Here is an 11,790-nt window from a genome sequence, read left to right on the forward strand (position 1 = left end):
AAATTGGTTTTTCAAAATTTTTTATGATTTCAATTCTATCTAAAGATGGTTTAATACCTTCGCCTGAAATTTCGTAACTTAAGAAATTTAATTTATTTACACCGAGAGTACATTTTGAAGGTTTAATATTTAAATTATATCCTTCAAGTCTTTTGAAAACTGATTTTAAATGATTTATATGTTGATCTTCATTATCACTAGCAATAAGAATGTCATCAATGTATGTAAATACAAAATCGAAATCAGAAAATACTTCATTAATAAAGCGTTGGAAAGTTTGAGCACTGTTTCGTAAACCGAAGGGCATTCTTACGAATTCAAACATTCCAAAAGGGGTAGTTATTGCAGTTTTATAAATGTCTTCTTCTGCCATTGGAATTTGGTGGTAGGCACGCACAAGATCAATTTTGGAAAAAAATTGTTTGTTTTTTAAATCAATTGTTAAATCGTGAATATGTGGTAAAGGATATCGATCTGGTGTAGTAATAAAATTAAGTCTTCGATAGTCTCCGCAAGGTCTCCAATCATTTGGTTCTTTTTTAGGAACGAGATGAAGTGGAGATGCAATAGGAGAATTTGAGGGTCTGCATATACCAGTTTTAACTAAAAATTCAAATTCAGTTTTAGCAATTTTAAGTTTTATTGGATCAAGACGTCTGGGTTTCGAAAATGGTAAAATACCTTTTGTTTCTATCCTGTGAACCGTATGGTGTTTAACTTTTTTAGTATAATCTGGTTCGCAGGTAATAGATGGAAATTTATTAAGTAATTTTGAAAACTTATTTTCGACAATAGGAATTTTGAGTGAGAAAATATCAGAAAATCCAGAAGATCCAGCGACTTTAATTTTTGTAGTAGAATCCATTATTTCTTTATTTTTAATATTGACAATAATTCCGAATTTTTCTAAAAAGTTTGCTCCTAAAATTGGTGTATCAATATTCGCAATAATGAATGGAAATTCAAAATCTCTTCTTAAACCTAAATCAATTTTAAGTAGTTTTGTACCGAAAGTTTCAATTGAAGAACCGTTTGCTGCAGTCAAAGTAAGATCCGAATTTCTTTTATAAATTTTAAATTTAGAAAAGGGAATAACTGATACAACTGCACCGGTATCGATAAGAAAATTAAGTTTATTGAATTTATCAAATAGGAATAGGCGACGAGTAGGTTTAATAATAGTTCCATTATCCGTCACCGTCATAATGGATTGTTTCAGTTTAAATTTTGTTCGCAATTTGAATTATGATTTTGATTAAAATTGCATGGGGGTATACATTTAAGAGCGTTATTCTTAAATTTTTTGTGATACCAATAAATAGTTGTTTGTGAATTAAATTTACGATTGTTTGAAAAATTTCTTGATCTTGAAAAATTTCGAGATTTAGATCTATTTCTATCTTTAGATCTTGAACGGATTTGTAATTGATTAATATCATTAGACATTTTATTTAAATTTTGATAAATAGCCGTAGTTAATTCAGTTAAATTTTTAACGCATTGTTCTAAAATATTATTATTTATACTGGAGACTACAGGACATTTGGAAGAATGAGGTTTATTGATTAAATCAAAAAGTTTGTCAGCTAAAATAATAATTTCATCTCTGTTTTGATTATTATTGGAAGTCAAATGAATTTGTATTTCTTGTGGTAATTTACGAATCCCCAATTTAAAGAGTAATTCTTGGCTAACTATGGAGTCAGAACCTATAAGTGATTTCATAAATCTGAATAATTCAGATGGTGAACGATCACCAAGTTCAGTTTTTGAAAATAATTGTTCTAATCGTTTTTCTTCGCTAAGAGAAAATCTTTCACATAGAATTTTTTTGATTGTATCATATTTATTAAAAAGAGGAGGAGGGTTAATAACATCTAAAATTTTAGATATAGTATCTCGTTGAAGAGTAATTAGAACATTTTGAAATTTTAAATTATCATCATTGATATTGTTAATTTCAAATTGTCCTTCAACAATCAAAAACCAGGCATCAGGACAATCTTGCCAAAATTGTGGTAATTTAATAGATTTAGTAGAAGGAAAATTTGTAAAGTTATCTTGTGTTGAAGTATTTTGTGTTGTATTAGAGATGTTCTTTTGTGTTGTATTAATGTTAGAATTTTGAGTTGTATTGTGAGTCATGATGTTATTTGTATGGTTGATATTTTGATTTTCTGAATTTGTAAAATTACGAGTTCGTATTGGTGAACGTAGAACCATATGAAAAGAAATTGAAATGAAAAATTTGTTAAATAAGAAAATATTTAAGAATTTTTTGGAAAGGGCGTTAACAATTTAAATACAATATTTAATTTTATATAAAAAATAAGTAAATTTAAATAACTTATATTAAAATTTTTAAGATATAAAAATAATCTTAAAATAAATTTGAAATTTTAATTTAATATTAAAATAAAAATTGTATTTAGAAAAAGTTAAAATTATTTAAAATTTATATTTACGATTTATTACTATGGAAGAGTTGATTGATAAATTTAAATATGCAATGGCTTTAAAATATAATGATGCTCTTATTTGTGTAGAGGACGTTAAAGATCATGAATGGTTCCAATAAACGGTACACTATATGACGATGTTGCTTGTTGAATGTTAAAATACTTGGATATACGAATGAAATGTAGGGAGAGGTTAGTGACACTATTTTGTAGATGAAACTTCCTGAGTAGTGCTGGATCAATTTTCAACAGCTGTGGTAGTATTTGAAACAGTGGCAGTATTGTTTTGATCTGGCATTTATTTTTAAAAATGAGTTTTAGCGTATTTTCTCGTTTTAAGTGTTTTATATTGCGTAACTTAAAGATATGTTGCAATGTGTTGGCAAAAATCACTCAAAAATTTAAATTTTTTAATTATTTCACAATTTTTTTGTTGCATTTTTAACTATTTTATTATTTCTATCAAAGTTTTAACAATTAATTAAGTGATTTTTGTTTAGTTCCAGCGGCTGTTGTTTTAACAAAATTAGGTGTACTGTTAAACACTCTACGACAATGGTACATTTTTATTGGTTGTCTTCTATTGTTTTATCACAATTAATTTAACAAGTTTTTAAACTTTTGTTATGAGCTTTCGTATATATATATATATATATATATATATATATATATATATATATAATTAAGCGCGAAAGTTCGGTTTAATTATTAATTTCGCTCATGTATTAAATGTTCTAGTTCACAAACTACACTGGGTTGTCTTCATTTTTCTTCATATATTTTTAAATTCTGTTTAGCAATTCATGATGACTTGAACCAAATATGTCTTTTATATTTTAGTTTTGCATTTAATATTGACAAGACGACTGTTGAAGATATATTGAAACTTCTTATTAGCTTCTTTTAGAAGCTACTTTCAGTTAGATGGGAAAAATTGGTTGCGCGGAAGAATTACACTACTTTTGTCAAAAAAGATAAAATATATTGTTCATGAAATTATTGCTATTTAATTGGTTCGATTGAGGATCGCCAATATATCAACATTCAAGTTGATATTTTAAAAAATTCTTTTATTTTGGTTTGCAATATAAAATTTATTTTTGTTTATTTTTGAGTTTAAATATTTTCAAACTAATTAGAATTTTCTTTTTTTGAAGTTATTCAAAAATTTTAAGTTAACATGAAACTCAATTAAAAATTATTTTAAAAATTAAAGTAAAGAATACAAAGTTGTTAACACTATAAGCACCATTTTTTTTTTCTTTTTTTTTAAGACATGAATAGTTTCTGTAGCTTTAAGTGAAACTGATGGACGCGGAGTCGATTTTGGAAATATTGAAAAAAGAAATCGCTCGCACGCAAAAGAACAAAGCAACCGAAAGCAAAGCTGGCTAAATATCGTTCTCAATTGCTGGAACCTGCCAAAATGGGAGAGAAAGGTGATGGTTTCGATGTGTTAAAAAAGTGGCGATGCGCGCGTAGCCTTAATTGAGTCATTGAATATAAAGGTGCCAATATACAGTTGCTCGATTTGCCTGGAATTATTGAGGGTGCCGCGCAGGGTAAAGGTCGTGGTCGGCAGGTAATCGCTGTAGCACGTACTGCAGATTTAGTTATCATGATCATGATGTTAGATGCACCTAAGCCAAATGTGCTCGAACGTGAATTGGAATCTGAAGGCATACGATTAAAGAGAAGGGTGGCGGTCGTAGTCTCAACTCGACTCGCGCTTTAACGCGTTGTAACGGAAAAAAAATAGGTGCCCGCTAAAATATTTTATTGTACCGTCAGTAGACGCTAATAAAGAATTAATTTTTAATGCAGCTTAACGACTTATCGAACAAAAGGCATTGCCCAATATGATGGCACCCACAGGGTCTCGAGGGGACTATGGAAGAAAGATAGTGGTGAGTAAAAAAAAGGTATTCATAACAATTCTTTTTAGGCGTTTTTTATGAGAATCTTCCTTTACATCAGTATCATCTCCTTTTGCTTTTGTATCTTTCCTTAGATATAATTCTGGTATGTATTGATATGGATCAATCTTAAGACGCTCACTACTCGGCGGACTTTTAAGAAGCACTCTTTTTATAAAGCGTTCCCCATCACGTTTAGGACGTATGGAATATACATCTTGTAGTAGATAACGTAAATTCTCTTCCAATTTAGAACTATCCATATTTATTGTTCCAATACAAGTTGTTATTAAACCAAAATCTTCTTGATGTTCGTCCTTAATAAGTTCAATGCCGCCTACGAGAGTAGCACCGGCTTCTCGTGATTCACTGACTTGGTCGTTTCCTTTTGTAAAAATGAGAATTTTACGTTCTTCGCCGTGATCAAATTTATGTGGAATCAATGCCATGCGCTGGAAGTTATCTAGGAACCGATTTTTTTTTTTTTTGCTTGCATATCTAATTCAATGTGTACATTAAGTGGTGCATTTGGCACATTATAAATAGTCGGATGATGCGTTTCCCGGTGGCATTGTATTGCTTCCGCTACAGTATATACTGGCTTCTCGTGCTTCACTGACTTGGTCGTTTCCTTTTGTAAAAATGAGAATTTTACGTTCTTCGCCGTGATCAAATTTATGTGGAATCAATGCCATGCGCTGGAAGTTATCTAGGAACCGATTTTTTTTTTTGCTTGCATATCTAATTCAATGTGTACATTAAGTGGTGCATTTGGCACATTATAAATAGTCGGATGATGCGTTTCCCGGTGGCATTGTATTGCTTCCGCTGGCCAACGATAATATTTGAGAATATAAACATTATCTTTGGGAAGTTGCTTCCACGAATCATCAAAGTGCTTTCAAAAGCGCGCCTAAAAATCATATCCACACCATTAGGAATAAACAACATATAGAGTGTATGTGCCTACATGGTGATCAAAAGGAATAAAAACAAAAAGGCAACTCTTAGAGACCAATTGTACAGCGAACAACGGGACATTCATATGGCTTAGCAGCTAAAGGCTTGCATTGATATGAATGGTGGAGATTCGAGTTCAACGCTCAGCTCCCGAAAAGCTAGCTGATGAAGAAGTGAAATTCAGAAACATGTTCTAGTAACCATCGCCGTTTGTAAACTTACAATTTTTCTCTAATATCAATTACAAAAACCATTGTATAAAGCAATATGAGCAAAGCTCGCTAATTAATACATATGATCATATTGATATAATAGTAACAGCGGAAGTATTAAAAACAAATACTGTAAAAATCCGAACAAATGTTACTAAGCTTTCAAAAGCGCGCCTAAAAATCATATCCACACCATTAGGAATAAACTACATACAGAGTGTATGTGCCTAGATGGTGATCAAAAGGAATAAAAACAAAAAGGCAACTCTTAGAGACCAATTGTACAGCGAACAACGGGACATTCATATGGCTTAGCAGCTAAAGGCTTGCACTGATATGAATGTTGGAGATTCGAGTTCAACGCTCAGCTCCCGAAAAGCTAGCTGATGAAGAAGTGAAATTCAGAAACATGTCTTAGTAACCATCGCCGTTTGTAAACTTACAATTTTTCTCTAATATCAATTACAAAAACCATTGTATAAAGCAATATGAGCAAAGCTTGCTAATTAATACATATGATCATATTGATATAATAGTAACAGCGGAAGTATTAAACACAAATACTGTAAAAATCCGAACAAATGTTACTAAGCTTTCAAAAGCGCGCCTAAAAATCATATCCACACCATTAGGAATAAACTACATACAGAGTGTATGTGCCTACATGGTGATCAAAAGGAATAAAAACAAAAAGGCAACTCTTAGAGACCAATTGTACAGCGAGCAACGGGACATTCATATGGCGTAGCAGCTAAAGGCTTGCACTGATATGAATGTTGGAGATTCGAGTTCAACGCTCAGCTCCCGAAAAGCTAGCTGATGAAGAAGTGAAATTCAGAAACATGTCCTAGTAACCATCGCCGTTTGTAAACTTACAATTTTTCTCTAATATCAATTACAAAAACCATTGTATAAAGCAATATGAGCAAAGCTCGCTAATTAATACATAAAACAATTTTAGTTACTTTAGTCAATTCAGTTTTTTTGTAGCAAAAGACTTGAGTTTTTCATCAAATAATTTACTCATTGCTTGTAGTGTTTTGTTTGATAAATTTACTTCTGATTGTTGAATTGGTTGTTTGGGGTTACCAATTGCGCCGCGAGTTTGATTTTTATTCAATTGTGAATCGTTTGAATTTTCGATGGTATCAGTATGATCTGTATTAGAATTGTTGGCTTCGTTCGGGGTGAACGAGAGCTGAGTTACGCAGTTTGTTGGCCTCGTTCGGGGTGAACGAGAGCGGGGTTAATCTTATTTAAGGGGGTTTGTTATAACGGGTGGGAGTTACAAGTCTCCCTCACCCTCACTGGAGGGTGGTAGTAGGCCCAATAAATTCAAAGACATACGCCCACAAATTAGGCACATCCACTAATAGATCAGGTAACTCGTCTGCCAGATCTGTAAAGACTTGTGTGAATGTTTGTGGTTGACATACTTTAGTACGCATTCGATGTACAAATATTGTGGCACATACCTTACGTTGCGCACGTTTTACATGTCTTAGATGTAGATAATCGGAAAGTATGTATGTTAGCAGTGTTTTTACTCCGTCTGTTTTCGGTAAGATTGTCAGTTCACTGGTTGAAATTCCACTAGATTTATAAGTTGGGCGGCTCACGACGTAGACTCATTAGTTTGGTCTTTCGTGAAGTGGAAGACAATAGAAAGGATTTTTAATTGGATGCCGCAGATTCTTCTGCCTCATCGCGATTGTAGGGCAAGATGATGAGTTTTACCAAGGGTCGGGTTATCTGGCCTTTCATCGTCATAATATCGACCACTCTGACGCGATCGTCAGGTCCTGGGTGTAATTTGACCACCCGTTCGAGTCTCCATTCATTTGGAGACAAATTATCCTCCTTTATTACGACCAAGTCCCCGATTTTTAGGTTCGTTTTGGGAAATCTCCATTTGTTTCTTTTCTGCAGTTCAGAGAGGTATTCCGATTTCCACCTCTTGCAGAAGGAGTGATGTAGGGATTTTACCTTTTGCCATCGATTTATGATTGAGGCAGAGTTTTCGCTGGCGTCAGGTTTTGGTGGAGATAAGAGATGTCCTCCTACCAGAAAGTGGCCTGGGGTTAGTGGCTCCAGGTCTGATGCATTGTTTGACGCAGGGCTCAATGGTCGGGAGTTGAGGCAGGCTTCGATCCTGCATAGCAAAGTCGCAAACTCCTCAAAGGTGAATTTGCAACTTGAAGCGATTTTTGTGAAGTGACTTTTAAAACTTTTCACTCCCGCCTCCCACAGTCCCCCCATGTGAGGAGCTGATGCGGGAATGAAGTGCCACGATAAGGATTGATGGGAATACTTGGATAGGGTGTTATCGCGGGCATTTTGTAGGAATTCCCTCATTTCCGCTTTAAGTGCTCTAGAAGCCCCGACAAAATTCGTTCCATTGTCGGAAAACATCTTACTAGGGCAGCCTCTTCGCGAAACGAACCTCGCAAATGCTGCTAAAAATGACTAGGTGCTGAGGTCGGAGGTGGGTTCCAGGTGAATCGCTTTCGTTGCAAAGCAAACGAACAAGCACACATACCCCTTCGACACTCTACAACCTCGCCCTCGAAAGTTCTTTATATCGAAGGGTCCCGCAAAATCCACTCCTGTGTTTGTGAATACCCGTGAGTACGTAGTTCTCTACTTGGGTAAAATTCCCATTAACTGGGTTTGAACAAGTTTTCGGTAAATCGTGCATTCCTTGCAATTTTGGATTGTCGATTTTATCATGTTCTTGACCCGTGGTATCCAATACTGCGTACGGATGAGGCGTAGCATAAGTTGGTTTTCCCCATGGAGTGAGATCCTATGGGTAAACTTTACAATAAGACGCGACAACTGGCAATTATACGGCAAAATGACTGGATGTCGCTCGTTGTACCGGATATCTTCGGAAGCTTCGAGGCGGCCGCCTGCCCTCATAACCCCCCTTTCACCTAAGAATGGGTTCAGTGGTAGTACTTCGCTCTTTGCTCCTATAAGTTTTTTAGATTTCAAAGCTGAATACTCCTCCCCATAATGCCTCCTTTGGTAGATAACAATCAGACGTTGGGTCATTGCTTTTATTTCGCTCGACGAAATTGCGCAAGAATTCGCCTGAACTGAGGCTCTTTGAAAGAATCTCCAGACGTAGGATAGTACTTTCAAAGCTCTCGAGAGGTCAGAAAATCTTGTTAGGATATCAGAGTTTGTATCTACTATTGACGAGTGTACCTTGACCCGCTTTTCTTCTGACGTGGTGGTATATTCTGTTTCTTGGGTAGGCCAAGTTGAGCTATATTCATGAAGCCAAGAAGGGCCTTATCCCGTTGTTGATAAGATCTTCAGCGGGTATACCTCTACTTGCGAGATCTGCCGGGTTTGATGCCGAGTCGACATGAAGCCAGTCTTCTTTCCCTACTTTGTCAACTATTTTTGTCACCCTATGGGCAACGGAAGTGGACCACGAGCATGGGGGTTTGCGCACCCATGCCAGGACGATTGTCGAATCCGTCCACAGATAGGTTGTAGAAATGTTAAAATTGAGGTTTTTTGCGACTCACTCTACTATTTCCGCTAGTAGAACCGCACCACATAATTCAAGGAGGGGTAGTGATATAGTCTTGACCGGGGCTACTCGGGTTTTTGCGAAGAGCAGATTTACGAACACATGATTCTCAATTTGTACCCTCAGGTATATTGCGGCTGCGTCGCAAAAGCCATGTAGTTCGCTGCTTGCTATCGGGGATGCTTTCAATATGTCGGTAGCTTTCTAAAAAATCATGCCATCTATCTAATATCGCGGGGGATACGGCTTCGTCCCAGCCCGTGCCGTCCAGCCAAATACCTTGCATTATGATTTTCGAGGTAATAATGAATGGTCCTAGTCAACCTAGCGGATCAAATAATTTTGCTATAGCAGACAATATTGTTCTCTTTGTGAACACGACTTGGTTGTCTATGGGTTTCGTAGAAAAATAGAAATAGTCAGAGTGGGCATTCCACCTGATCCCTAAGGCTTTAACCATGCTAGCATACTCAAAGTTTAAAAAGTTTGCATTTAATAAGTGCGATCTTGGAATACCTTCCAGTAGTTGATCGCAATTTGAAGTCCACTTCCTGAGGGAGAAGCCGGCTGATTGTAATGCCGCTTGGATTTCGTCCCGTGCCTTGGTGGCGGTGGCAATGGTGTGTCCACCCGCTAAAACGTCGTCGACATACATAAACTGTCGTAGGATGTCCGATGCGATGGGATAGATTTCCTCTACGTCCTCTGCTAGTTGAAGAAGGGCCCTGATGGCCAGGTAGGGCGCGCAGTTTACTCCGAAGGTCACCGTCTTCAATTCGTATATGCTGATGGGTTCGCTGGTGGATGACCTGAAGAAGATGCGTTAATACCTGGTGTTCCTGGGCTCTAGCAATATCTGCCGGTACAACTTTTCGCTGTCACTGTTGAATACGTATCGGAAGAATCTCCAACGGAGTATGAGAATTGTTAGATCACTCTGAAGGACTGGGCCTGAATGAAGGACATCATTTAAACTGATTCCATTAGCAGTGGGATAGGAGGTGTTAAAAACAACTCTCACTTTAGTGGTGGTGCTTTCTTCCTTAATTACTGCGTGATGGGGTAAAAAATAGGTGTCGCATGTATATGCCGGAACATGCTCTTCTACTCGTGGCATATGAGCTAACGTTTCATATTCTGATACGACTCGGCTATATTCCGTCTGCAGTTCGGGATTTTTCGCTAACCGGGTTTCATTTCTGAAAAATTGTGAGCACGCGCTCTTTAGCGACGGTCCTAATGAGATACCCTTTTTAAAATCCTGCTTAAAAGGCAAAGACACGATATATTTGCCATCCTCATTTCTTTTGGTGGTTTTTTGATACAGGTCCTCGCAGTAATTTTCGTCTTTGGTATAAATATGGTTTTTGGGAATGTCCTCCAGCTACCAAAATGACGCTATTTGTTTATCCAGTGATACCTCATTAAAAAATGACACACACCTGCCGGCTGGGCTGGCCGCTTCCGTTTGGCCAGTTAATATCCAGCCAAATACGGTTTCCTGCGCAAGGAGGGTGCCTAAAACATTTTTCCGTATACCGCCCAGCATTATCTGTGCGTAAATATCCCCACCCAAAATAAGTTCTACTTGTTCATTTACAAAGAACCTCCGATCTGCTAGCACCAATTCCGGGAAAACTTGGTGCGTCATGGGGTCAATTTGACAGGTTGGCAGATTGCCAGTGAGCTGGGCTAAAACCAATGCCGTAGTGTGTATGCGTACATTCGGGTTTATTGATGACCTCAACTGAATGAAGCATGCCTGTTTCACTTCGGCTGACACCGTGTTGTTTATCCCTGACACTTATCCTTCTCTTAAGTCGCTCCGAAATTAACTCTGATCCGGAGTCTATTAGGGCGCGGGCCGAAAAGTGTTCATTGTTATAAAAAATATTGACTTGCGCAGTCCCTAATAGAACCCCTTTGCTTGTATTCGCGAAACAGGAATTGAAGTTGGTTGGTTGATTATTTGCCGTGGCAAACTGACGTTGGGCCTGAGCCTGTGCCGAAGTAGACGGTCTTTGATCTAACTGTGTTAGTTGGGTTGTGGTTGGTCTTGCACTCGTGCCCGCATTTTGTTGAATATGCAGGAGTGTATGATGCCTTAGATGGCAAATGATACAATTAAAGGAGCACGTACATTTGGATACTGTGTGTTTCGCTGAGAGGCAATTCAGACACCCCCTACTGTCTTTTATAAACACTACTCTGTCTACGACAGAGAGCCGTTGGAAGCTTTGGCATTGTGACAGCTTGTGGTTATTTTTCTTACAGCATCTGCAAGTGTTTCTAGCTACATTTGCTTGGTAAGCGTCTACTTTCTTTTGAGACGAATCATTATTATGTTTGGGTGGTGGTTGTTTGGGAGCTTTGGGATTTTTGCTACCTGTTAATCCTGAGACTGTTTCCAAGGTCTGGAACCTATTCGATAAAAATGTATCCATATCTTCCCATTTTGATATTTCAGTTTTATTCTCTATGGTCTGTTCCCATAAAGCTAGCGTGCTTTCGGGTAGTTTTGTGGAGCATAGATATGTGAATATCGCATCCCAATTGCCTATCTCAATTTGATGAGCTTTTAGAGCTGAGATGCAGTTATTTATTTCCCGCTGAAGTGTTTTAATTGCGGTGCCACATTCACTTTCTACGCTTTCAATATTGAATAATATTTTTAATTAGATATTGACGAGAATTCG

General features: G+C 36.8%; 1 pseudogene; it reads right to left on the reverse strand.

Moving 5' to 3' along the window:
* Window positions 1–4,284: 4,284 nt before the first annotated feature.
* Window positions 4,285–11,538, reverse strand: LOC137238702 (uncharacterized; annotated as a pseudogene).
* Between the last annotated feature and the right edge of the window lie 252 nt (window positions 11,539–11,790).

Source organism: Eurosta solidaginis, chromosome 1 (genome assembly GCF_040869045.1).
Source record: "Eurosta solidaginis isolate ZX-2024a chromosome 1, ASM4086904v1, whole genome shotgun sequence".
NCBI classification, from domain to species: Eukaryota; Metazoa; Arthropoda; class Insecta; order Diptera; family Tephritidae; genus Eurosta; species Eurosta solidaginis.